The sequence below is a fragment of the Ranitomeya imitator genome, chromosome 1, assembly GCF_032444005.1.
Source record: "Ranitomeya imitator isolate aRanImi1 chromosome 1, aRanImi1.pri, whole genome shotgun sequence".
Classification (NCBI taxonomy): Eukaryota; Metazoa; Chordata; class Amphibia; order Anura; family Dendrobatidae; genus Ranitomeya; species Ranitomeya imitator.
This window is the reverse complement of record NC_091282.1, coordinates 776,753,096-776,780,457: the sequence shown is the minus strand read 5'-3', so window position 1 is coordinate 776,780,457 and position 27,362 is coordinate 776,753,096.

Sequence of the window (27,362 nt, the reverse complement as noted above, 5' to 3'; positions counted from 1 at the left end):
CAAGCTGGGTGACAGTTAGGAAGCGGGGTAGAGGGAAGAGTGCCAGGGAGGCTAGTCCTGATCTGGAACACCCCAATAAGTTTGCTAAGTTGGCAGATGAGGGGGGTGCCAGTACAGGGGTAGCACTGCTGCAGCCAGGCATGTCCTCTGAAAGCCGGAGGAGTGACTGCTCCAGTAAGGAGGGAAATAGGAGAGCAGGGCAGGCCAGACAGGTGCTGGTAGTGGGCGACTCAATTATTAGGGGAACAGATAGGGCAATCTGTCACAAAGACAGGGATCGTCGAACGGTGTGCTGCCTACCTGGCGTTCGAGTCCGACACATCGCTGATCGGGTGGACAGATTATTGGGAGGGGCTGGTGAGGACCCAGCGGTCATGGTGCACATTGGCACTAATGACAAAGTTAGAGGTAGGTGGAAGGTCCTTAAAGATGATTTCAGGGAATTAGGCTGCAAGCTGAAAGCAAGGACCTCCAACGTGGTATTTTCCGAAATACTGCCGGTACCACGTGCCACGCCAGAGAGGCAACGGGAGATTAGGGAGGTTAATAAGTGGCTCAAGAATTGGTGTAGGAAAGAGGGGTTTGGGTTCCTGCAGAACTGGGCCGACTTCTCAGTTGGCTACAGGCTCTACGCTAGGGACGGGCTGCACCTCAATGGGGAGGGTGCAGCTGTGCTGGGGGAGAGAATGGCTAGAAGGTTGGAGGAGTGGTTAAACTAGGAATTGGGGGGGAGGGTATTCATTTTATAGGAGGGGAAGATAGTGCAGACAGAGTCCTGGGCACAAATAAGGAAGTTGGGGGTGGCGGTGGCATGGGGGGTGGGGTCAGAACAGTTAATAATTTAAGAAATAGAAGTACAGAGAGGAACATAAAGTGCATGTATACTAATGCCAGAAGCCTCGCCAACAAAATGGACGAATTAGAACTAATGTTGTTGGAGCATAATTATGACATGGTGGGGATATCTGAAACGTGGCTGGATGAGAGCCATGACTGGGCTGTTAACTTGCAGGGCTATAGCCTGTTCAGAAATGACCGTACAGATAAGCGAGGGGGAGGGGTGTGTCTATATGTAAAATCATCCTTAAAACCCATCCTGCGCGATAATATAGGTGAATTTAATGAAAATGTAGAATCCCTGTGGGTGGAGATAAGGGGAGGGGGAAAAAATAATAAATTACTGATAGGGGTTTGTTATAAATCTCCAAAAATAATGGAAGCAATGGAGAATATCCTCGTAAAGCAAATAGATGAAGCTGCGACTCAAGGAGAAGTCATTATTATGGGGGACTTCAACTACCCTGAAATAGATTGGGGAACAGAAACCTGCAGTTCCAGCAAAGGTAATCGGTTTTTGACAATTATGAGAGACAATTACCTTTCACAACTGGTTCAGGACCCAACAAGAAGGGGGGCACTGCTAGACCTAATATTAACCAACAGGCCAGACCGCATATCAAATATAAGGGTTGGGGGTTACTTGGGAAATAGCGATCACAAAATAATAAGTTTTCATGTATCCTTTAAAAAGATGTGTAGTAGAGGGGTTACAAGGACACTAAACTTCAGGAGGGCAAATTTCCAACGGATGAGAGAGGATCTTGGTGCAATTAACTGGGACGATATCCTGAGACACAAAAATACACAGAGAAAATGGGAGACGTTTATTAGCATCCTGGATAGGACCTGTGCACAGTATATACCGTATGGGAATAAACATATTAGAAATAGGAGGAAACCAATATGGCTAAATAGAGCTGTAAGGGGCGCAATAAGGGACAAAAAGAAAGCATTTAGAGAATTAAAGGAAGTAGGTAGTGAGGAGGCATTAAATAAATACAGAAAATTAAATAAATTCTGTAAAAAGCAAATCAAGGCAGCAAAGATTGAGACAGAGAGACTCATTGCCAGAGAGAGTAAAAATAATCCTAAAATATTCTTTAACTACATAAATAGTAAGAAACTAAAAAATGATAGTGTTGGCCCCCTTAAAAATAGTCTGGGTGAGATGGTGGATGAGGATGAGGAAAAAGCCAATATGCTAAATGACTTTTTTTCATCAGTATTTACACAAGAAAATCCCATGGCAGACAAAATAATAATAATAATAATAATTTTTATTTATATAGCGCCAACATATTCCGCAGCGCTTTACAAATTATAGAGGGGACTTGTACATACAATAGACATTACAGCATAACAGAAATACAGTTCAAAACAGATACCAAGAGGAGTGAGGGCCCTGCTCGTAAGCTTACAAACTATGAGGAAAAGGGGAGACACGAGAGGTGGATGGTAACAATTGCTATAGTTATTCGGACCAGCCATAGTGTAAGGCTTGGGTGTTCATGTAAAGCTGCATGAACCAGTTAATTAATTTTTTTTTTTTTTTTAAATATAGGCCACACAGGGATCGTTAGGTTAATGCATTGAGGCGGTAGGCCAGTCTGAACAAATGAGTTTTTAGGGCACGCTTAAAACTGTGGGGATTGGGGATTAATCGTATTATCCTAGGTAGTGCATTCCAAAGAATCGGCGCAGCACGTGTAAAGTCTTGGAGACGGGAGTGGGAGGTTCTGATTATTGAGGATGCTAACCTGAGGTCATCAGCGGAGCGGAGGGCACGGGTAGGGTGGTAGACTGAGACCAGAGAGGAGATGTAGGGTGGTGCTGAGCCATGGAGTGCTTTGTGGATGAAGGTAGTAGTTTTGTACTGGATTCTTGAGTGGATGGGTAACCAGTGTAATGACTGGCACAAGGTAGAGGCATCGGTGTAACGGTTGGTGAGGAATATGATCCTGGCAGCAGCATTCAGGACAGATTGGAGCGGGGAGAGTTTGGTAAGAGGGAGGCCGATTAGTAGAGAGTTACAATAGTCCAGACGAGAATGAATAAGTGAAACAGTAAGAGTTTTTGCAGAGTCGAAAGTAAGAAAAGGGCGAATTCTAGAAATGTTTTTGAGATGCAGGTAAGAAGAGTGAGCCAGTGATCGGATGTGGGGGGTGAATGAAAGGTCAGAATCAAGGATGACCCCAAGGCAGCGGGCATGTTGCTTTGGAGTAATGGTGGAACCGCAAACGGAGATGGCAATGTCAGGCAAAGGTAGGTTAGTAGAGGGAGAAAACACGAGGAGTTCAGTTTTTGACAGGTTTAGTTTCAGATAGAGGGAGGACATGATGCTAGAGACAGCGGTAAGACAATCACTGGTGTTTTCTAATAAGGCAGGCGTGAGATCAGGAGAAGAAGTGTATAGTTGGGTGTCGTCAGCATAGAGATGGTACTGGAAGCCAAATCTACTGATTGTTTGTCCAATAGGGGCAGTATACAAAGAGAAGAGGAGGGGGCCTAGGACTGATCCTTGAGGAACCCCAACAGTAAGGGGAAGGTGAGAGGAGGAGGAACCAGCGAAACATACAGTGAAGAATCGGTCAGAGAGATAGGAGGAGAACCAGGAGAGAACGGTGTCCTTGAGGCCGATGGAGCGGAGCATAGTGAGGAGGAGCTGATGATCCACAGTATCAAATGCTGCAGAGAGATCCAAGAGAATTAGCATGGAGTAGTGACCATTAGATTTAGCTGTTAGTAGGTCATTAGAGACTTTAGTGAGGGCAGTTTCAGTAGAGTGTAAAGAGCGGAAACCAGATTGAAGAGGGTCGAGAAGAGAGTTATCTGAGAGATAGCGGGTAAGACGGGAGTGGACCAGGCGTTCGAGGAGTTTAGAGATGAAGGGAAGATTAGAGACAGGTCTATAATTAGCGGCACAGTTTTGGTCGAGGGATGGTTTTAAGTGATAAAAATTCCCAATTAAATGTCACCTGCTTAACCCAGCAGGAAGTGCGGCGGCGTCTAAAAATCACTAAAATTGACAAATCTCCGGGCCCGGATGGGATACACCCTCGAGTACTGCAGGAATTAAGTACAGTCATTGATAGACCATTATTTTTAATCTTTAAAGACTCCATAATAACAGGGTCTGTGCCACAGGACTGGCGTATAGCAAATGTGGTGCCAATATTCAAAAAGGGAACAAAAACTGAACTCGGAAACTATAGGCCAGTAAGCTTAACCTCTACTGTGGGTAAAATCCTGGAGGGCATTCTAAGGGACGCTATACTGGAGTATCTGAAGAGGAATAACCTCATGACCCAGTATCAGCACGGGTTTACTAGGGACCGTTCATGTCAGACTAATTTGATCAGTTTCTATGAAGAGGTAAGTTCCGGATTGGACCAAGGGAACCCAGTGGATGTAGTGTATATGGACTTTTCAAAAGCTTTTGATACGGTGCCACACAAAAGGTTGATACATAAAATGAGAATAATGGGGATAGGGGAAAATATGTGCAAGTGGGTTGAGAGCTGGCTCAGGGATAGGAAACAAAGGGTGGTTATTAATGGAGCACACTCGGACTGGGTAGCGGTTAGCAGTGGGGTACCACAGGGGTCAGTATTGGGCCCTCTTCTTTTTAACATATTTATTAATGACCTTGTAGGGGGCATTCAGAGTAGAATTTCAATATTTGCAGATGACACTAAACTCTGCAGGGTAATCAATACAGAGGAGGACAATTTTATATTACAGGATGATTTATGTAAACTAGAAGCTTGGGCTGATAAATGGCAAATGAGCTTTAATGGGGATAAATGTAAGGTCATGCACTTGGGTAGAAGTAATAAGATGTATAATTATGTGCTTAATTCTAAAACTCTGGGCAAAACCGTCAATGAAAAAGACCTGGGTGTATGGGTGGATGACAAACTTAAATTCAGTGGCCAGTGTCAGGCAGCTGCTACAAAGGCAAATAAAATAATGGGATGCATTAAAAGAGGCATAGATGCTCATGAGGAGAATATAATTTTACCTCTATACAAGTCACTAGTTCGACCACACTTAGAATACTGTGCACAGTTCTGGTCTCCGGTGTATAAGAAAGACATAGCTGAACTGGAGCGGGTGCAGAGAAGAGCGACCAAGGTTATTAGAGGACTGGGGGGTCTGCAATACCAAGATAGGTTATTACACTTGGGGCTATTTAGTTTGGAAAAACGAAGACTAAGGGGTGATCTCATTTTAATGTATAAATATATGAGGGGACAGTACAAAGACCTTTCTGATGATCTTTTTAATCATAGACCTGAAACAGGGACAAGGGGGCATCCTCTGCGGTTGGAGGAAAAAAGGTTTAAGCATAATAACAGACACGGATTCTTTACTGTAAGAGCAGTGAGACTATGGAACTCTCTGCCGTGTGATATTGTAATGAGTGATTCATTACTTAAATTTAAGAGGGGACTGGATACCTTTCTGGAAAAGTATAATGTTACAGGGTATATACACTAGATTCCTTGATAGGGCGTTGATCCAGGGAACTAGTCTGATTGCCGTATGTGGAGTCGGGAAGGAATTTTTTTCCCCAATGTGGAGCTTACTCTTTGCACATGGGTTTTTTTTGCCTTCCTCTGGATCAACATGTTAGGGCATGTTAGGTTAGGCTATGGGTTGAACTAGATGGACATATAGTCTTCCTTCAACCTTAATAATAACTATGTAACTATGTAACTTCAGCCAGAAGAGTAACCAAGGTCTCATGCGTAAGTCTTGAAGAGTTTATGTCCATAAGCATAGAGTTCAAGATGTTGCGTGAGATCCCGATCATCCTTTCCCAGGAACCTCCCATGTGAGAACTATGCGGAGGATTGAAGATCCAGGTGCAACCTCTTTCTGCCAGTTGATCCTGAATTGGCTTGATGTCAATATCCAGCTCTCGACATGCACCGATGAAGTTGCTTCCGCGGTCGGACCTTAACTGTTTCACTGGTCCTCTGATCGCTAGAAACCGCCGAAGAGCGTTAATCAGGCTGGATGTGTCCATAGATTCTATCACTTCTATGTGAACGGCACGGACACTCATGCAAGTGAATAGTACGGCCCAACGTTTACTGTTGGCATGACCTCCACGAGTCCTGCGTGCAGATACCATCCATGGCCCAAAGACGTCTAGGCCAACGTAGGTAAAAGGCGGTTCGGTGCTCAGTCTGTCGAAGGGTAGGTCAGCCATTTGTTGATGTACCTGTTTTCCTCTAGTTTTGCGACATTGCACACAGCGATGTATTGATCCCGCTACACGTCTTTTCATGCCTATGATCCAAAGTCCCGCAGACCGTATCTTGCCCTCTGTGATCTGCCTGCCTTGGTGTTCAGTTTTTTCATGAAAGTGCCGAATCAGTAGATCGGTGATGTGATGTCTACTGGGAATGATGCAAGGATGTTGCTCTGAAAACTCTAGCTTGGCTCGACTTAATCGACCTCCGACTCTCAGCAAACCGAAGCTGTCCATTAGTGGATTCAAATGGGCAATGGGGCTTTTCGGAGGGATCTGCTGTTTGTGGTATAAGCATTCCCATTCGGTACTGAATACACTCTGCTGGACATAAAGTATTATAAGAGACTCACAGTGAGAAATGTCCTCAGCAGAGAGTGGTTTTTGGCAGACGTGCCAACCATGACAGTCTTTGTCTCCATGTGAATTGTGATAAGATCTCGCAATGTGGACTAACCTTGCAATAGTCTTGACGAGTTTCATCCAATTGGAGAAGCGTTCAAAGCGCTGACAACCGAGGGTGGAGGTTCGTTTAGCGTTCGTGGCCAGAGCACTGACCTCGGAGCGGACTTCTGGATCATCGTCCGGATCCTGGATGCTGAAGACTTCCTGAACACATTCACTTCCCTTCTTTTCCAGCAGAAACTTTGGACCTGAAAGCCAAGAAGAGTTAGCAAAGGAATTTATAGACATAGGTCTAGTGGCATGGTCGGCTGGATTAAGTTCAGATGGGATATAGTGCCATTGTTCAGGTTTGGAAGACCTTCTTATTCTCTCAATGCGGTTACTGACGTACATGTAGAAGCGCCTTGTTTGGTTGTAGATGTAACCTAAGACAACTTTACTGTCACTGTAGTATTGTACGTCATCTATGTGAGTGTCCAGCTCATGCTGAATAAAGTCTGCGAGTTCTACTGCAAGCACAGTCCCACAGAGTTCCAGCCTGGGAATAGTGTGGTCAGGCTTGGGAGCCAACTTAGCTTTGCCGAAAACGAACCCAACATGATCTTGATTGTCAGATCCCGTTACCTTCAGGTAGACAACAGCTGCAATGGCCTCCGTGGATGCATCCGAGAACACATGGAGTTCCGTCCTGGTGCTAGCAGCAAGTGAGATTCCAGCGTAGCATCTCGGTATATGGATTTTATCCAAGGCACACAAAGACTGCTTCCAGGTTTCCCATTTTGGTTCCTTATCAGGAGGTAGAGGGGTATCCCAGTCCTTGACAGTTTCGGACAACTGTCTCAGAAGGGATTTACCTTGTATGGTAATTGGTGCTACGAATCCCAGTGGGTCATACAGGCTATTTACCACTGACAGGACACCACGTTTAGTGAATGGTTTGTCTGCACAGTTGATTTGGAATCCGAAGGTGTCGGCTGACAGGTTCCACCTCAGGCCTAAGCTTCTCTGCACAGGCGGACGGTCTGGTCCCAGGTCTATGTCCTTGAATCCAGGTGCGTGGTCGCTTGACTCAAAGGCTCTCATGACAGCTGGGCTGTTTGAGGCAATTTTGTGCAGTCTAAGCTTAGCTCGGTACAGCATATGTTGGGTCCTTTTAAGTAGGTCGATTGCCGCTTCTTCTGTGGGTAGAGATTTTAGTCCATCATCTACGTAGAAGTCTTTCTCTACAAAGTCTCTGGCGTCTGTTCCGTACTCGGACTCTCCTTCTTGTGCGGTTCTCCGCCGGCCATATGTTGCCACAGCGGGTGAAGGGCTGTTCCCGAATACGTGCACCCGCATGCGATACTCCACCATCTCTTTGCTGGGGTCATTGTCCTTGTACCACAGGAACCTGAGGAAATTCCTGTGGTCCTCTCGGACTATGAAACAGTGGAACATCTGTTCAATGTCGGCGGTGATGGCAATGGGCTCTTTCCTGAACCTCATCAACACTCCTACTAAGTTGTTTGTCAGATTAGGACCTGTGAGGAGGACATCATTGAGAGATACGCCTTGATGTTTGGCGCTTGAATCAAAGACAACTCTAATTTGTGTAGGTTTCTTCGGGTGATATACTCCAAATGAGGGTAGGTACCAGCACTCCTCGTTTTCCTTTAAGGGAGACGCTGGCTCCGCATGGTTGTTATGGAATATTTTGCCCATAAAGGTGACAATGTGTTCTTTCATCTCCGGTTTATTGCTTAGCGTGCGCTGGAGAGAGTTAAATCTGGACAAGGCTTGTTCACGATTGTTCGGGAGCCTTACCCTGGTAGCCCGGAAGGGTAAGGGGAAAACCCAGTGATTGGTTTCGTCCTTAAGGAACTCATTGTCCATTATCCTGACAAATTCCTTGTCTTCCATAGATGGGGCTACCTTGTTGTCATCCTTAGTGGTATGAAACACCAATTTTCCCAAGTCGTCTGCATAGGGAGAAGGGATAACATCAGGCAGCTGTACAGAATCTGGAAGCTTTTCCTTCACCTCATAATGATGAGGACATGGTTTGCAGAAGGTAGTGCGCCCGTCTCGGCGTACGTACGTCTTAAAGGAATGGACTCCTGTTTGGTCCAAGCATACATTTCCTATGACTACCCACCCCAAGTCAAGTCTCTGGGCGTAGGGGGCGTAGTCAGGACCATTACACTGTTGGCGGACCTTATGTATCCTCAAATTGTCTCTGCCGAGCAGAAGTAGGATTTCAGCATCTGTGTCCAAAGGTGGGATAACGCTGGCTAGGTGCCTTAAGTGTGGTTGGTGGAAAGCAGCTTCCGGGGTAGGGATCTCATCCCTTTGGTCTGGTATTTGATCGTATTCAATTAGCATAGGTAGGGGTATTTCTACGTCTTCATTGACAGGAGAAGCGATGAAACCTTGTGCTCTTCTGCCGCTAGTCTCTATGCGCCCCGAGCAAGTATCCAGAGTGTAGGGCGTTGCTGGTCCCTTGATTCTAAAGGCTTCAAAGAACTTAGGTCCAGCTAGGGATCGATTGCTCTGATCGTCAATGATGGCATACATTTTTACAGCCTTCTCTGGTTGCCCTTCTGGATAGACTCTGATTAGGCATATCCTGGCACAGCATTTAGCACTTTGATTCTCCCCACATACCTCTGAGCATGAGCAGGACACAGCTGTGGTGGACTTGGCGTGATTCTGTGGCTCCCCGCCATGGTTTGTAGCGGGACCAGAGGTAACTGCGACTGCTGGATCGCTGGTGGCTGAGCCTGGGTGCAAGGCTGATGGGTGTCTGTCGCTATGACACTCTTCACACTTAATGGCAGATTTACAGTCCTTGGCCATGTGTTCTGATGAAGCGCAGCACTTGAAACATACCCCAAGTTCGCTGAGGATTTTCTTGCGCTCCTGCATGGTTTTGGACCTGAAGCCTCTACATTTGTTCAGTGAGTGTGGTTTTTTGTGAATGGGACACTTACGATTGAAAGACTTATCCCTCAACGGAATAGTGTACTGCTTGTCGGCAGGTACTGCAGGTGATGGCAGGTTAGTCTTTCTGACGCTTACACTGTTCCTTGAGTCCTTGCGTCTATGTGCGACGCTTTCATACCTTGATGAAGGTGTTGCTGGAGCTGCAGTGTTAGACTCCAGGAAGTCGAGGCTAGGGTCGTTCCTCATTTGGGCTTGTTCGTCAATGAACTTGTAGAACTGAATGAACGGAGGAAAGGTGACGTCATGTGACCTTTTATACCTGGAGACGCACACTGCCCACTTCTCTTGCAGACTGTGTGGCAGCTTTGAGATGATCGGGTTCACCCCGTGGGCAGTGTCCAGGTAGCACAGTCCAGACAGACGAGGGTCTCTTTTAGCAAGTTCCAGCTCCATAAGCAGGTCACTTAAATCCAGAAGCTTGTGGGCTTCCTTAAGGTTGATCCTTGGAACGTTCTGCAGTCTCTTGAATAGGGACTTTTCTATGGCTTCAGCGCTGCCGTAGGTTCTTTCAAGTCTCTGCCAGGCCGCAGCGAGACCTGCTTCAGCTTGCCCCACATAGACGGTCCTAAGACTCTTGATACGGTTTGTGGATTCAGGACCCAACCATTTTACCATGAGGTCGAGCTCCTGCTCCACGGATAGGTTGAGATCAGCAATGGCGGCCTTGAAGGTTGCTTTCCAGGCTCTGTAGTTCTCTGCACAGTCGTCGAATTTTGAGAGGCTAGTGCTGATTAGCTCCCTGCTCACCATGAACCTGGCAAACTCGGACATGTCTGATCCTTCACTCCTTGTTACCATATTAGCTTGTCGTGCCCCTCGGGCGTATAAGCCGTGTGGCGTGGAAGGGTGAATTGTTCCCGGGTAGAATGATGTCGCTGCAGGGTTGAGCTGTGGTTTAACCTCTAGAGATTCCGATGACTGCTGCTTGAACTGTGGAGGCGGGCTGGAGTGTGCCTTGTGGTCGTCTTGCGATGATGATTGTTCCTGAGGGGGTACATCACGGCGTTGGTCTTGGGTCTCTGTAGGGGCTGTGGGCGATACTGGCACCATAGGTTGGGCTGACTTGGACGTTTCCGCAATGTTGGGTTGAACGTCACTGGAGAAGGTGTGCGCTGCAGGTATCTGTTTCTGCACATAGTCTCTGGTACGAACAGCTGGGTCGTCTTCTTCCTGTGGTGGCAGGCAAATCGGGTCGAGGTTTTGCTTCAATGCTTGCTCGAGTATTTTTACTTCGGCTAATGCAATTTCTTCCTCCATTTCTGTTTGAAGAATCTTTGCTCTAGCCTCTGCTTCTGTTTGAAGAATCCTTGCTTGAGCCTCTGCTTCTGTTTGAAGAATCTTTGCTCGAGCCTCTGCTTCTGCTCTCTTCGCTTCTGCTTCTGTTTGAAGAATCTTTGCTCGAGCCTCTGCTTCTGCTTTCTTTTCGGTGTATGAACGTCTTAGTTTGGACCGCTCTGCATTTAAACGGGCCTCTAGGATTCTGTCGCTGAGGGCTGAAGTTCTTGAGCAGGATGATTTGTATGACCGAGCAGAGTGTTTAGACGAGGCTGACCTGTGCGATCTAGTTTCTTGCAGATGGGTGATACGAAGCTCTGCTTTATCTTTGGCGTCTTGCACGGCGGCGTCCCTTTCTCTGTCTGTGGAATCTGCCTTGCTTAACTCTGATAGGGCTTCGTCGATTTTAGATTCTTTTAGGAAGGCAGCATACTTCGCGGACAGTCTCTTGTATCTGCCGTGGGCCACGTCTAGCTGTCTTATAGTGTCCTGTAAACCCGCTGCATCATTTTTATGGCGTTGGACGCTTGACATAAGGGAGGCGACTCGTTCCCATAGGTCGTCCAAGTTGTCATTGAACTCATCCCTTGTGGAACAGTAATTCTCGAGGACCTTTAATGTTGGCTTGATGGAACGTACTGGTCGTGCATCTGGGTCTGCTGTGGAAGCGGGCTCTGCTTCCTGGTCTTCATAATGGACAGTATCAGGTTGTATTTGCTCTGTTTCAGCATTGGGGAACTGCGGAAGGTCCTTTTCGGCCATTTTGATTTAAGGTGCGCTGTCCCTTTAAGAAACTGAACCTTTGAATTGGGGGCTGGAAATTGCGGTGCAGCTTAGTTGCGACCCCCTGATAAGATTCCCAAGGTGTTGTTGGAGAATTGTGGGGTTCTGCGGTCCGACGATCTGCAGCAGTGTGGTATAATACACAGAGAGTCTTTATGTACAATGCAGTCTGAGGTGATGCTGCAGGAGATTTCTTAGCAGAGCGGGGCTGCAGTATGTGAGCGGGCAGAGAGCGGGCACGTGAATAGTGATATAAGGGTGATTCTGGCCGGGCTTCAAGGCAGTCTTTTGACTGTTCTGTCCCCACATGAGGCGAATGGAGGTGTGGTTGATTAATAAGTGTTGTGAGAGAGAAACGTACCTCCGTATTTCTTCGATGTGAGGCAGACAGGACCAATGCTGCTCAGCGTCTGAAGAGATGATGCACTCCAGGGATTGTGCAATCCAGACTTGTTTATTTTGTAGATCTGGACATACAGTGTATAACTGGTAATACAGAACTTCTCCAGAAATGCAGGGTAGACAGGGTACAGTAAGATGTAGCACCAAGTGTGTCTGCAAGTGTGAGCAGCATGAGAGAGTGGTCGAAAGACTGATGCCTTCCTAAGCCCAGTTCAAAAGCACGTCCTCTCACAACAGAAAGTAAACTGGAAATGGCTGCCAGAGGAAGAGAAGATTTGACCCCTGAACCGGATGTAAGACATGCCCACAAGAAATACATGAAAAACAAGCTGCCATACAGAAAAAGGCCATTGGGTGGCAGCAGAGTAAAATATAACAACATACATGGAAACTGAGGAATATACATGGAACAGCACAGTCATTAAATCTCTAAATGGACTTGTATATAGACCACTACAGTCATGGCACCCTTTAAATTGTTCCAAAAAGTGAAGCATTTCTCTCAGAAAACTATTGTAATTGCACATGTTTATTTCCTTTGTGTGTATTGGAACAGCACAAAAAAAAACAAAGAAAAGAGTCAAAATGGACATAAATTCACACAAAACCTCCAAAATGGGCTGGAAAAAATTGATGGCTCCAGTTCTCATATGTGTAGGCATCTTCTCCCAACAGCAATTGTAAGATCTCTCCACAGGTGATCAATGGGATTTAGATCCCACTTCACAACTCTCCAGCGCTTTGTTTCCATCCATTACTGCGGGCTTCTTGAAGTGTGTTTGGGGTCATTGTCCTGCTGGAAGATCCATGACCTAGGGCACAAACCCAGCTTACTGACACTGGGCACTTCAATGCCACCCAAAATGCTTTGGTAATCTTCAGATTTCATGATGCCTTGCAAACAATCAAGACACCCACTGCCAGAGGCAGCAAAATACGAAAACATCTTTGACCCTCCACCATATTTGACTGTAGGTACTGTGTTCTTTTCTTTTTAGGCCTCATTCCATTTTCAGTAAACAGTAGAATGATGTGCTTTATCAAAAAGCTCTATCTTGGCCTCCTCGATCTACAAGACACTTTCCCAGAAGGATTTTGGTTACTCAAGTACATTTTGGCAAAGCGCAGTCTATGTTTTTTATGTCTCTCTGTCAGGAGTGGGGTCCTCCGAAGTCTCCTGCCATTTCATTCACATGTGGATGGATAGTTCGCTCTGACACCTATGCACCCTGAGCCGGCAGGACAGCTTGGATTTTTTTGTCACATGAATGGGGCTGCTTATCTACCATTCGGACCATCCTGTGTTACAACCTTTTCTCAATTATGTCGTCCACATCCAGTGAGATTAGCTGCAGTGCCATGGGTTGTAAACTTCTTGATTATGTTGCGCACTGCGAACAAAGGAACATCAAGATCTCTGGAGATGGACTTGCAACAGTGAAATTGTTAATATTTTACAACAATTTTGGTTCTCAATCCTCAGACAGTTCTCTTCTCCTCTTTCTGTTTTTCATGCTTAGTGTGACACACACAGACACAATGCAAATATTGAGTCAACTAGTGTGACACACATACACACAACGCAAATATTGAGTCAACTTCTCCCCTTTTTATCTGGTTTCTAGTGTGATTTTCATCTTGCTCACACCTGTTACTTGCCACAGGTGAGTGTGAACGAGCATCACATACTTGAAACAAAGTTGTTTACCAACAATTTTGGAAAGAGGCCAATTTTGTTAGGCCCATTTTGGAGGTTTTGTGTGAAATTAGGTCCAATTTGCCTTTTATTCTCTGTTTTTTTTATAAACACAAAGGAAATAAACATGTGTAACAAACCATGGGGAACTGCAATAATTTGCTGGAAGAAATACTTCACTTTCAGGAACAATTTCAAGGGTACAAACACTTTTGGCCTTGACTGTATTTGGATCTGTATACATACCTGTAGCATAGACTTGTTTATGATCCAGTATATGGACATGTATAAGGATCTGTATACTGTATAGACCTGCAGGCAGTGCTGTACAGGGGTGCCATGGCCCAACAGTAACACTGACATGAGCATCCCACTAATACGTCTGCTGATGCAAAGTTTGACGCACATTAAGGAGCTGGCGTCTGCAGCCGAGGAGGAAGGAAGCCTTGATGACAGTCAGCCATTGTCTGCTCAGGGAACTCTGGACGAGGTGGCGGACGAAGAGGAGGAGGAGGATGATGATGGGGATGAATATTTATGGGAGGAGGATGCTTCTCAGGGGGCAATACAAACTGGTGGCGTTGCAAGGTCAGGTACAGGGTTTTTGCAGGACACAACTGATGTTGATTTGCAAGAAAGTGCTCCTCAACCCAGCACAAGCAGTGAATTGACACCTGGAACATTGGCCCACATGGCTGAGTATGCCTTGCGTATCCTAAAAAGCGACCCCCGCATTATCAAAATGATGACCGATGACGATTACTGGTTGGCCTGCCTCCTGGATCCACGATATAAAGGAAAATTACAAATTATCATGCCACATGAGAACCTTGAGCAAATATTGGCTATCAAACAAGCAACTCTTGTAGACCGTTTGGTTCAGGCATTCCCAGCACACAGCGGCGGTGATGGTTCTCACACGAGCCGTAGGGGGCAACATGGCAGAGGTGTTAGATGTGCACAAATCAGAAGTGGCGTTGGACAGAGGGGTTTTATGACCAGTTTGTGCAGTGATTTCGCAATGACCGCTGACACAACACGTACTGCTGCATCGATTCAAAGTGACAGAAGATAGCATTTGTCCAGTATGGTTACGAACTACTTTTCCTCCCTTATTGATGTTCTCCCTCACAGGTCATTCCCCTTTGATTACTGGGCATCAAAAATAGACACCTGGCCAGAATTGGCAGATTAAGCATTACAGGAGCTCGCTTGCCCTGCTGCTAGTGTGCTATCAGAAAGAGTCTTCAGTGCTGCTGGTTCAATACTGACCGAAAAAAGGACACGTCTGGCCGGAAAAATGTATTGCTTTTGGCCTCCTCTTACTGACTTCTCCAATTCCTCCATTAGCAGCTGCTGAATGTCCACCATAGGCCATTTTTATACCTCCCTAAATGGGCTGACTCCCCCCACAGGGCCGTGGTCACCACCTGGCGCAAGCACCCGTGCGAGTGCCGTTTGCCTGGACAGGTGGGTTTGCCCACTCTTGGGCGACGGCACTGGCACAGGGTCCCTCATAGTACAATGAAGTGTCTCTGACGGTGGTGGTGCACAACCAACGTCAGACACACCGTCGTAATATGAGGGGCCCTGTGCCAGTGAATTGTCATGATTAAGGGAGCTTAGTCTCCAGAAATGTATTGAGATTCTTACCCATATGGTTCGTGCTGAAGCCTGTATCCTTTATGTTCAAAGTTTGTGAATAAAGAAAACTCTTTTTTATGGATTCGGTGAAGCTGGACATTCTTTTCTTTTTTTGACTTTATACGCCTGGACACAGCGGGTCCGTGCTCCTGAAGATTGGTTTATGCATCACGGGTGAGCTGGCTTATTTTTCTTCTTTCTAAGCATTATATGATGGTATTATAGGCTCTGTATAGTGATGTTATTTGGGAACCATATGATGGTATTACAGGTACTGTATTTTGGTGCCGTACCACTAATATTATTTGGGCATTATATAATAGTATTCTAGGCAATGTATAGTGATGTTATTTGAGCATTATATGATTGGATTATAGGTACTGTATGGCGATACTGTACCATTAGTATTATTTGGGCATTATAAGATGGCATTATAGGCACTGTATGTGCAGCGCCCCAGAGTCCTGGTTGTTGCAGTAATGTTATTCTTCCACCAGGGGGAGTGATGTTACGTCTGAAAGCAATGAAGAAGATCTTCTGTCCAGGTATGACAACCACCAAAACACACTTCACACTCCAGTCCGCCATGGGGAGCCATGCTTCTATCTACTAGGGCACTCCTCACACTTGGGTAAAACTGGTGGGTTGGTTAGGAAGTTAGACAGTCAGCCCCGACCGAGTTTGTCAGAGGCTGGTTGGAGTGGGTTCCAGCCAGCTAAAGACTGCAACCTGCAGGAGGCGAGGGTACACGGAGCTGCGCCTGTATCCCATGTGGCAGCATCCCAAGAAAAAGACATTGAAAGGAATTGTGTTGCAGTGAGCGAGAAACGAAGTCATAGCAAAAGGAGAGGAATATCAGAGGGAGACCAGCTAGAAGCAGGCTGCCTCCTTCTGAAGCGCAGTACCGGTAGCCAGAACACCGAGGGAGTAAGGACCTCTATGCTTTACTTCAGAAACTGGCAAGACAGTTGATTCCACGTTGGCTGCCCGACCATATACCCAGGAGGCACGGTGGCAACTTGTGGAGGTCGGGGCGTCTCTAGGGTCCTTACAAAAAGCCTCAGGCCATCAGTCATACGGGTTTGTCCTATCCGTCAGGGGGACAGAAAGAAAGAGACTTAACACCTACAATAGTTGTGAGGACCTCACCGAGTTGCTCAGCAGGGAGGAACTACAACACTCAGGCGCTAGAGGAAGGCTATTGAATTCCACCTGGATAAGGGGATTCTGGATTTGCCTTCAGACCGGCTGGACTCTGCCTACCCTGTGGTCCCTACTCTGGACTGTGGATGCTGAAGCCTTCAGTAAAGGTAAAGAGACTGCAACCTTGTGTCTTCGTTATTCACTGCGCCTTACATCATCTACCATCCGCCATCTACACTCTGGGAAGCCCTGGGGACATACTTCACCTGTGGGAAGGTATACCATCTAGCTGCCATAACATCACCCCAGTGGACCCCTAAGCAGCGTCGGTCACCCTGACCGAATACCACAGGTGGCTTCACGAACATTATCCCTTTAAAGATCTTTCCCTCATTTTCAACGTACGTTCCCCTAGGGCCACGGACCGGGTCAGCCCCCGTGACATCCCCACTGAGAACAGAAGAAGGGCCCGGCTCCGAGTAACCCCTAGCCCCTGGGGGCACTCATATGTTTGATGTTATTTGGGCACCATATGATGGTATTACAGGTACTGCCTGGTGGTAACGTACTACTAGTATTATTTTTGCATTATATGAGGGTATTATAGCCACTGTATAGTAATGCTATTTGTGCATTATATGATGGTATTACAGGCACTGTATAGTAATGTTATTTGGGCACTATATGATGGTATTATATGCACTGTATGGATGTAGTATTTGGGCATTCTATGGTGGTATTACAGGCACTGTATAAGTGATGTTATTTGTGCACCATATGATGGTATTACAGGTACTGCATGGTGGAACCGTACCACTATTAATATTTGGGCTTTATATAATAGTATTCTAGGCACTGTACACTGATGTTATTTGGGCATTATATGATGGTATTACAGACACTGTAAAGTGATGTTATTTGGGCATTATATGATGGTATTTCAGGTACTGCATGGTGGAACTGTACCACTAGTATTATTTGGGCACTGTAAGGTGGTTTCTAATGTTATGTGGCACTTCTATAAAGACAATATATGATTTTTGCTGTGTGATGTCTTGTCGTGGGATCTATAGGAAACTTTCAGATGTGCAAAGTATTTGGCCTTTTCAAGCTTCTAGTCGGAATTAAAGTGAAAATGCTCCATTCACAGGCAGGAAGCAGTGATCTAAAAAATAAGGAGAACTTGAGATATAAATGTGGAAATGCTTTTTTAAAGAGGAAGACGAAGAAGAAGTTCTGAGATGTAAGAGTTCTGTATACAGCGAGATGTGTAACTGCTGCAAACCATTATCTCCCCGCCCGCAGGAGCAGGTAGTGATAGATGTGGGGGATCTGCGCTCTCCTCACATCTCCATGTCCAGCCACTCTCATCTGTCATGTGCACCATGTAATTATCATGACTGAGAGGGAAAATGCAGGAATTGCTCCAAATTTACAGTAAGGGAACAATAAGCCATTGTCCCAGGTTCCAGGAGACGTGATCTGCCAGCGCCCGTCTGTTGTCATGCTCTTATTATCTCCTGCAACGTCTTAGCAATCATTACTACGTGAACAGATCATACATTCCTCTGACTGAGTGGCTGTTAAACTCTCGTAGAGTCTGGAGCTTTGTGGTCTAAGTGACCAAGGAAACAAAGTTTAATAAATCTCCAATTTATGTGCAATCTACAAGAGTCTCCATCTTTTATCATCATAATACACTGGGGTTAAACATACAAAGTGATATCGATCTGCATGCAGCCACCACTAGGGGGAGCTTCCTGTATACAGAGATACATGATACGATCCTGTCTGCAACCACCACTAGGAGGAGCTCCCTGTATACAGAGATACATGATACGATCCTGTCTGCAGCCACCACTAGGGGGAGCTCCCTGTATACAGAGATACATGATAAGATTCTGTCTGCAGCCACCACTAGGGGGGCTCCCTGTATATAGAGATACATGTTAGAATCTGTTTAGTTTGTGACTTATCCACCATTTTCTGGTGAAGTTCTGGCTGCTGGTCTTTGTCCTCTGGTGCTGGGTTTGTCTTGGGTCAGGTGTTTGTCTTACTCTTTATTAACCAGCACCTGCCTCCCAGTCCTTGCTGGACAACAGTGTTTATCTGCTTGAGCTCTAGCTTGGTGCTTTGCTTTGTCTTCTGTGTGTGTTGTTTGTGCAGTGCTGGTACCTCTGGTTCTGCTAGGCTTAGTTTCTGTTTTCTACTGGTTTCTGCAGCCTTCTCTTTGTTTTCTACTAGGAGGTGACCTGTTTTTGTACCCATGCCTTAGTTCTTTTAGGAAACCCATTCCCCTTGTCTATAGGTCTTCGTTTGAGATTAACCTAGGATCGTCGGTGGGTCTATTCACAAGGAATGAGTCGCCCACTCAATCGTAGGGTTTCAGCCAAGTCATAGCGCAGGGTCAGTTAACCCCCTTCTACCTTAGTCCTGTGTTGCAGATCCGTAACAATACATAACTGTATGCTAAACACTGCCCGCTATCAGAGCCCGCAGACCAGGGCCCCAGCTCCCTCAGGAGTCCCCATAGCCGCCCCCAGCACTCGTTAATGAGGAGAGAGCATCAGATGACGCTCCCTCTCCCATCATTCCCCTCGCCGCTGACACACAGCGGGTGCGCAATGACGTCACTTCATCGCGTACCTGCTGTGTGAGGCCGACTGCAGTGCAGCTCCTGACATCAGAGCAGAGCCGCTGCCGGAATCAGCTTAGGAGCGAGGAGGAGAGGTGAGTATTGTGTTGTTTTTTTATTATCAGTGAGTCCTGGTTGTATGGAGGGGGGGTGAGCTGCCTCATACCCTTTGGAAGGGGAGTCAGCTACATGATACCCTATGGGGAGGATGAGCTGCATGATGCCCTATGGGGGGGTGAGCTGCATAATCCCCTTGGGGGGTGAGCTGCATGATACCCTATGGGGAGGGTGAGCTGCATGATGCCCTAAGGGGGGTGAGCTGCATAATCCCCTTGGGGTGTGAGCTGCATGATACCTTATGGGGAGGGTGAGCTGCATGATACCCTATGGGGGGTGAGCTGCATAATCCCCTTGGGGGGTGAGCTGCATGATACCCTATGGGGGGTGAGCTGCATAATCCCCTTGGGGTGTGAGCTGCATGATACCTTATGGGGAGGGTGAGCTGCATGATACCCTATGGGGAGGGTGAGCTGCATGATGCCCTAAGGGGGGTGAGCTGCATAATCCCCTTGGGGGGTGAGCTGCATGATACCTTATGGGGAGGGTGAGCTGCATGATACCCTATGGGGGGTGAGCTGCATGATACCCTATGAGGGTGAGCTGCATGATTCTCTATGGGGGAGCTGCATGATATCCTAGGCAGGGAGCTGCATGATACCCTATGAGAGGGGGGCAGCGTGAAACCTTATGAGAGGGGGGAGCATGATACCCTATGAAGGGAGGCAGCATGATACCCTATGAGGGGGGCAGCATGACACCCTATGAGGGGGCTACATTATATTCTGTGGGGGGCTGCATTATATTCCATGGAGGGGCTGCGTTATACATTCTGAGGGGGCTACATTCTGTTCTGTGGGGGGCTGTATTATACTATTTGAAGGGGGCTGCATTATACCCTATGAAGGGGCTACATTATATTCTATGGGTGGGCTGCATTATACCTTATGAGGGGGTTGCACTATACTCCAAGGGGGCTACATTGTACCCTACGGGGGGCTGCATTATACTCTGAGGCTAGTTGCATTATATTCTATGGGGGGCTACATTATATTCTATGGGGGACTGCATTGTTTGCTATGAGGGGGCTACATTATATTCTATATGAGGGCTGCATTATATTCTGTGAGGGGGCTACTTTAATACTATGAGGGGGATACATTGTACCCTATGTGGGGGCTACTTTATATTCTATGAGGTGCTACTCTAACCCCTGCTACATAGTTAAGACATGTACTACCTTATATTATAACCTGATATTAGCATGTTTTACCACACAATTGGTGATCTTGCATTTATTTCTATGTAGCTACATAGTGGGCCCCAAGAATGATTTTCTCTGGTGGGCCCAAGGTGCTCCAGTCTGGAGCTACCTGTATACAGAGATACATAGTAAGATCCCTCCGTGCATTCGACCACGCTCTGTTAAATTCCCCCCTTTTACTTCTTGTCCCAGCATCGATCTGTTTGTACGGGTGGTGATGGAGGAATTACAGAAAATACCTAAATTTGGTAGAGGGGATAACCTGACTAGGGAAGAGAGAATCCGTCTTAAGGTCCTTCAGGATCTCCCTGATGTAGTGCTGAAGCCAGCTGATAAGGGTGGCAATGTCGTGGTCTGGCCGAAATCTATGTATGAAGGGGAGGCATTTCGCCAACTAAACAACACTGTATACTATAAGAAACTTACGTATAACCCCCTTTCTGCATTTAATGCTAAATTGGAGATGATTTTGAAAAAGGCCTTAGATTGCGACGTTGTCATCAAAGATCTGGTTTTGGCACTGCAAGTGAAGGAACCTACTATCCCCACATTATATCTTCTACCCAAAATCCATAAAGATATAAGGTCACCACCCGGCAGGCCCATTGTGTCTGGGAGGGGGAATTTTCTTGAAAAGGTCAACAGGTGGATTGATTATTATCTCCCACTATTGGTATGTAATCTTCCTTCATTCCTCAAGGACACTGGGGATTTGCTGCGCAGGGTCGATGGTCTGTGTTTGGAGGGTGATACTCTTCTGGCTTCGGTAGATGTTGAGTCCCTCTATACAAACATCCGTCATTCTGACAGCCTTCGGGCAGTTAGTTTTTTCTTGGGCATGTCCAATCTCTCTATATCTATGAGGGACCTCATCCTGGAGCTTTTAGAGTTCACCCTCACTCATAATTTTTTCATTTTCAAAGGATCCTTCTACCTACAGCTCCAGGGTACAGCCATGGGAGAGGCCTTTATGCCATCCTATGCTAACCTGTTCCTGGGGCTGTGGGAGAGGGATCTGTTCCTGTCTGACAAACAGGGGTCAATGGATCGTGTCCTTTTATGGACACGCTACATTGACGATATCTTCTTTGTCTGGCAGGGCACGGCCGTCGACCTTGCGCAGTTCATCCTTGAATAGCAACGATCTTAATATAAGTCTCACCCCGGTGTGGGATTCAGAGAGAATTGACTTCCTCGATGTTACCATCCGTAAGGATAGATATGGTCTAATACAGACTGATATCTTCAGGAAACAGACGCCTACCAATACTTTGTTACATACCTCTTCATGCCATCCGCGCCACATGATTCGAGCAATTCCAGTGGGCCAATTCCTCCACCTTCGTCGGATCTGCTCTACAGATGCGGACTTTGAGACGAGGGCGGATGCGTTGAAATCACGCTTTCTTTCAAGGAGATATAGGCGCCGGAGTGTTAAGCGAGCATACCATCGCGCTAAGCACTCTAACCGCAATAACCGTCTATATAATAAGACACCAAAACAATCGAAAGTAGGCGGAATAGCGAGATTTGTGACATCATATTATCCCCAACATGAAAAAGTGCGTGCAGCAATCAGAAAGGCATGGCCTATTCTACAAGTAGATCCAATAATTAAGAAATTTCTTCCGAATAACCCCTCGATTACATTTCGACGGGCTAAAAATCTCCGTGATCAGCTGACACGGAGTCATTATGTCAGTCAGCCAGTCTCTACTTTCTTGGATAAGCTGTGGCCAGGGGGTGGTTGTGTACCATGCGGTAGATGTGTCGCCTGCCCCAATATTGAGAGGTGTACTTCCTTCTCTGATTCAAGGGGTACGAAATCGTATGTGATCAAACAGAATATATCGTGTATCTCTAGATACGTGATATATTATGCTACTTGTCCGTGTGGTTTAATTTATATTGGGTTGACCACACGACAACTCAAAGTTCGTGTTAGAGAACACGTATTGTGGATACAGGCGGCGTCAACATGCACAGACACGACCATCCTTAAGACATTGTCGCGACACTTTAGAGAGTTTCATCAATGTGATGCCTCAGAACTTAAAGTCCGTGGGATTGATTTATTGAACATCAATTTTAGGGGGGTAACCTTACTAAACGTTTAGCCCAGGCAGAGACCAGATGGATCGGGACAATGCAGACCATCCATCCCAATGGGCTAAACGAAAACATATCGTTCGCGCCTTTTCTGTGATCGAATTCTGCTGTGCACCAGGGTGATGCACATGTGTGGCAAGTCCATGTTGTTTTTAATGTGTTTTTACTCATAGTTCTATTTTTATATGATATTTGTAGATATATCGTTGTCTGGAAGTTGTGGCCGGATGATGGAGTTGTGTTTGGAGGCAGCTATCAACATTTCTGACTACCCATTCTTCTATGAACATTTGGGCCCATACAAGAATTTTCATATCTGGACTATGGTTCTCAATAGATTGAGAGAGAGGGATATATATATTTTTCATTGAGGGTTTGTTGGTTATTTTTTGTGTACAGTAATTTCTATTTGCATTTTTGTGTTTTATAATTTCCTTTTCTTTTTTTCCTTTTTTTTTTGCACATTACTTTTTTGGATTTACATAATTGTTTATGATTATATTCTGTTATTACTGTGAGAAGTGAAATTTCCATATATGGGCAGGCTGTATTGTTGTGTATAATCATTCATAATTTGTGTATGTATCTTTCTATGTGTGTTAATATTAGCTGTTGATCTGTAGAGATTGTATATGATTATATATGTTTTTTCAATTGTAATACAGTCGTTATTGTGGGCAGTGGATTTGCCCTTACTTTTGACCTCTTCCAATATGGCCGCGTCTGTGCCGCGCATGCGCGCTGCTTGCGTTCTGCTGGGTCTGGCGTTTCCTTGGCTACCTGATGAAGGATCACGTGGGGTCCCACGTGCTTCCTGTCTCGGCTGGCGGTGAGAGCGCCGGGCACGGCGGACTCAGCGGTCGGTGCGCATCGTGAGCATTTCCGGCATGGTGGTATAAATAGTGACATGTGCCACTATCTTTTAACGCCCCCCTGAGGAAGGAGCTTTGCGTTCCGAAACGCGCGTCGGGGTGGACTCCTGGCTTCCCACTGTGACATATACCAGGTATTTATAATGTATACTTAGGCGATTTGGCCATGATTGGTGCGGTGTTATTGTGTTATAATACATGGGGATATTGATCCTGTTATTCATATGGCCATGGGTCTTTCATATATTGTACTAAGGATATTGTTGCAGTGATGGGGCCTTGGAGTCCTTGGGCAACTTGTACTGCCACATAGTGCTTTACCTCTCTCCTTTGTTGTCCATTTATCTATTCTTTGTTTGATTACTGTTTTATTGAATATTTAATAAATTTGTACATTTTATGGGACTATTTGACTGATTTTTGTGATGTTTCTTACATGTGGTTTTGGCAGTTTTCCCGATTAGAGTCCTGACAACACGCAGGTGACACATACAGTGATTTTGCTATTGATGTATTATTAAATTTAATGTCTGTGCATGGAAAATGTTTGTGACAACTTTATTATTCAGTATACAGAGATACATAGTAAGATTCTGTCTGCAGTCACCACTAGTGGGAGCTCCCTGTATACAGAGATACATGATAAGATCCTGTCTGCAACCACCACTAGGGGGAGCTCCCTGTATACAGAGATATGTGGCACCCCAGGAGTCTGGTTGCCACAGTGGCATTGCCCCCTTACAGGTGGTGATGTCATGCCTGGAAAAAAGGAGGGGGTCTGTTATGATCTGGTGGCCTAGGAGCAACATGAGACGTACTCTGGAGAAGGTGGCACCTGTACTGACCGCAGACCCTGAACTAGCACCGCAACTAGAAGTAGCCGTGGGATGTACCTAACACTCCCTAGACACCTCGACACAGCCTAAGAACTAACTTCCCCTAAAGATAGAAACGGGAAAACTATCTTGCCTCAGAGAAAATCCCCAAAGGATAGACAGTCCCCCACAAATATTGACTGTGAGAGGAGAGGGAAATGACATACGCAGACTGAAATCAGGATTTAGCAAAGGAGGCTATTCTAGCTAAAAAGAAAGAATAGGACAGAGTACTATGCGGTCAGTATTAAAACACTAGAAAATATCCACCACAGAAAATACAAATCTCCACATTTGACTAAAGACATGGAGGGTATATCTGCATCTCCAGAGACACAGCTTGGCTGCAAAAAATCCTTCACAGACAAAGCTGGACAAGACAAAACATGAAAATGCACAGAACTATAAGGTCCACAGCATGTGGACAGCAAAAACAAAGCCAGAACTTATCTTTGTAGAAATGAACAGCAAAACAGTAGAGACCAGGTATGGATGTGAATCCTCCAAAAACAATGGACAACTGGCACTGACTAAAGGATCAAGCAAGGCTAAATAGCCCAGTCCAAAGTGCAATAAGTGGACACACCTGATAAATGCTGCGATCCAAAGACAGCAGCACTACCACTCATAACCACCGGAGGGAGCCCAAGAGCAGAATTCACAACAGGGGTCACCTTACCAGGTAATGCCAGCATCCAACACCTTTCCTGACTCCAGAGCAGAAGGGGAAGCTCTAACATCCGGTTTCAGGTGAGCTTCCCTATAAGTTCTGGCCTGGAGGTGGAGTTAGTGAGTCTAGTCAGAGTCTGAGAGTTAGAGGAGGCAAGTCAAGGAGAACCTGGGGAGTGGAGCTGTAACCAATCTCACCCCAGAACACAGCGCTCACAAAGAGGATGCCAGAGTCCTTGACTGCGTGGATGCTGGACGCCCCGACAGCCGAATCTGGAGGGCAGGGAACTGCATCCTCCCTGGCCACACTGAACACCCGGAGGCACCACAGCAGACCGAGAACTGGGGCTGCCAGTGAAAAGGCAGTGCTCGTGATAGGCTCACGCTGTCTGCCATACAGGTTAGAAGCAACATGCAGGAGAGGAACTTGAGCAGAGCTTAAAGCAGCAAGGACCTAAGAGCGCAATGCAGTAGGATGGCTTCCAAACCCACCTGGCTAGGTGGATCCTGAGTTGCTTCCCGGCTGCCCGGACCCCATCATCTTCTGTTACCCGTGCTCCGGATTGCACCTGCATCTAACAAGTAAAGGTAAAGGAAACTGTAACCCTTGTGTCCTCCAGTCATTTCCCGCACCCTCAGTCCTGCACACCATCGTCTACGATCCCTTACCAACTATACCAGCAGCCCTTTGGCCCCACCTGTAGGGAGCAGAACCATCACAGCTGCGCCCCAGCAGTCCCCTTAAGCAGCGTCGGCCATCCATTGCTGAACACCACAGGTGGCGTCACAAACTAACTTCCTAAAGACTTTATTTCCCCTACATTTCATTAATTTTTTTGGACGCCCAGGGCCACGGTCACTGCTGCCACGAAAACCCCCTGAAGAACCGTCGGACCCAGCCCGAGTACCCCACGGCCCTAGTGGGCGCTCCAGATACATCAAAAGATCCTGTCTGCAGTCACCACTAAGGGGAGCTCCCTGTATACAGAAATACATGATAAGATTCTGTCTGCAGTCACCACTAAGGGGAGTGCCCTGTATACAGAAATACATGATAAGATCCTGTCTGCAGTCACCTCTAGGGGGAGCTCCCTGTATACAGAGATACATGATAAGATCTTGTCTGCAGTCACCTCTAGGGGGAGCTCCCTGTATACAGAAATATATGACAAGATCCTGTCTGCAGTCACCTCTAGGGGGAACTGATAAATTAACCCCTTAATGACCGCCAATACGTCTTTTAACTGACCTGAGATATAAGAGAATAGCCTCCCTATACAGGTGACAATCCAGCAGCTGTCGGCTGTACACTATAGCTGACAACTTGCTGTATCAGCCATGATCAGTGTTGGCACCGTACATATCTGTTTAACCCCTTAGATGCTGCTGTCAATAGTGACTACATCATTATAAATGGTTAACAGAGTGTGGGGGCTTCCTCTTTATCCCAATTGGTGCCCTCAGATCATGATTGTATGGTCCTGATGTTTGCGATGGCAATTCACGACCAAATAGCGGCCTTAGAGTCTGCCGGCTGTTGCAACCTGTTCAGAAGTTACCAGCATTTAGGTGGTAAAAATACACATTTTCATTTCTGTCATACCACTTTGCATTAATTCCTGTAGAGCACCTGAAGGGTTAATAAACTACCTGACAGCAGTTTTCAATATGTCAGGGGGTGTTGTTTTTAAAATGGTATCACGTTTGGGGGTTTCCCAATATATGAGACCCCTAAAGTCAATTCAAACATGGATAGTTCCCTAAAAAAATAAATGTTGTAAATTTCCTTTAAAAAAATGAAAAATTGCTGCTACATTTTTAAACCTCTTAGGCCATGTTCACACAGTGCGTTTTTTACCGCGGAACCGCGGCGGTTTTGCCGCTGCGGTTCCGCAGCTGTTTTCCATGCAGGGTACAGTACACTGTACCCTATGGAAAACAGGACACACTGTGCACATGGTCCGGAAATTGTAAAAAAAAAGACGCGCTGAATAGCTCCCGGAAAAAAGAAGGAGCATGTCAATTCTTTTTCCGGAGCCGCAGCGGTTCTGCACCCATAGACCTCCATTGTGAGGTCCAAACCGCAGTAAAACCCGCAGATCAAAAATATATCTGCGGGTTTTACTGCGGTTTGATGTGCAGAACCGCTGCAGCAGGAAGTGCGGGGAGCGGGCGGAAGTGCGTGGGCGGAGTGTGGCTGCCCCCCCGTGTTCCGATCCCGCCCCCCCGTGCTCCGATGCCCCCCCCCAGTGCTCCGATGCCCCCCCCCAGTGCTCTGATGCCCCCCCCGTGCCCTAATCTCCCCCCCTTATACTCACCCGGCGTCCCGGTGTCCGTCCGGCCGTCTTCTCCCTGGGCGCCGCCATCTTGCAAAATGGCGGGCGCATGCGCAGTGCGCCCGCCGAATCTGCCGGCCGGCAGATTCGTTCCAAAGTGCATTTTGATCACTGA